This window comes from Procambarus clarkii, chromosome 75 (assembly GCF_040958095.1).
Source record: "Procambarus clarkii isolate CNS0578487 chromosome 75, FALCON_Pclarkii_2.0, whole genome shotgun sequence".
Taxonomy (NCBI): domain Eukaryota; kingdom Metazoa; phylum Arthropoda; class Malacostraca; order Decapoda; family Cambaridae; genus Procambarus; species Procambarus clarkii.
In genome coordinates, this window is record NC_091224.1 from 1,849,883 (window position 1) to 1,851,541 (window position 1,659).

Genomic DNA, 1,659 nt, shown 5'->3' on the forward strand with positions numbered 1-1,659 from the left:
TGTGTGTGTGTGTGTGTGTGTGTGTGTGTGTGTGTGTGTGTGCACGCGTGTGTGTGTGTGCGCGAGTGTGTGTGTGTGTGTGTGTGTGTGTGTGTGTGTGTGTGTGTGTGTGTGTGTGTGTGTGTGTGTGGTGTGTGTATGTGTGTGTTAGTGTGTGCGTGTGTGTGTGTGTGTGTGTAATTACCTAAGTGTAGTTATAGGATGAGAGCCACGTTCGTGGTGTCCCGTCTTCCCAGCACTCTTTGTCATATAACGTTTTGAAACTACAAAGAGAAGCAGAGGTTTGTAACGAGACTCGTTCCAGAGCTCCGAGGGATGAGGTACGAAGACAGACTGAAGGAATTAAACCTGACGACAAGAAATAGTCACTGTCAGAAGTGGGATTCGAACCCACGCCCGGAAGACCGGACTGCGACCTGAACGCAGCGCCTTGGACCGCTCGGCCATCCTGACCTTACACATATATTCGCCACAATGATACTAAACACATCACCATATCCTTGTGTGGAACACAGGACTGTCAGGCCCCGGAGGACGCTCCCCCAGCTGGGCCACCACGTGTGTGTGTACTCTCCTATGTGTGCTTGCGGGGGTTGAGCTTTGGCTCTTTGGTCCCGCCTCTCAACTGGCAATCAACTGATGTACAGATTATTGAGCCTACTGGGCTCTATCATATCTACACTTGAAACTGTGTATGGAGTCAGCCTCCACCACATCACTGCCTAATGCATTCCACCTGTTAACTACTCTGACACTGAAAAAGTTCTTTCTAACGTCTCTGTGGCTCATGTGGGTACTCAGTCTCCACCTGTGTCCCCTTGTTTGCGTACTGCCATTGTTCAATAGTTTATCCTTGTCTACCCGGTCGATTCCCCTGAGGATTTTGAAGGTTGTGATTATGTCTCCCCTTACTCTTCTGTCTTCCAGTGTCGCAAGGTGCATTTCCCGCAGCATTTCCTCGTAACTCATGCCTCTTAGTTCTGGGACTACTCTAGTGGCATATCTCTGAACTTTTTCCAGCTTCGTCTTGTGCTTGACAAGGTACGGGCTCCATGCTGGGACCGCACACTCCAGGATTGGTCTTACATATGTGGTGTACAAGATTCAGAATGATACCTTACACAGGTTCCTGAACGCTGTTCTGATGTTAGCCAGCCTCGCATATGCCGCAGACGTTATTCTTTTTATGTGGGCTTCAGGAGACAGGTTTGGTGTGATATCAACTCCTAGATCTTTCTCTCTGTCCGTTTCATTAAGTACTTCATCTCCTATTCTGTATCCTGTGTCTGGCCTCCTGTTTAATCTGCCTAGTTTCATTACTTTGCATTTATTCGGGTTGAACTTCAACAGTCATTTGTTCGACCATTCACTCAGTCTGTCTAGGTCATCTTGTAGCCTCTTACTATCATCCTCTGTTTCAATCCTCCTCGGATTGTGTGTGTGTGTGTCTGTGTGTGTGTGTGTGTGTGTGTGTGTGTGTGTGTGTGTGTGTGTGTGTGTGTGTGTGTGTGTGTGTGTGTGTGTGTGATGTGTGGTGTGTGTGATGTACTCACCTAATTGTGCTTGCGGGGGTTGAGCTTTGGCTCTTTGGTCCCGCCTCTCAACTGTCAATCAACTGGTGTACAGATTCCTGAGCCTACTGGGCTCTATCATATCTAC

At 48.3% G+C, this 1,659-nt stretch overlaps 1 non-coding gene across 1 annotated transcript; it reads right to left on the reverse strand.

Annotated features, from left to right (window-relative positions):
• Positions 1-369: 369 nt before the first annotated feature.
• On the reverse strand, positions 370-453 carry TRNAL-CAG (transfer RNA leucine (anticodon CAG)). Its single transcript has one exon. It is a non-coding gene; the product is annotated as a tRNA-Leu (tRNA).
• Positions 454-1,659: the final 1,206 nt, after the last annotated feature.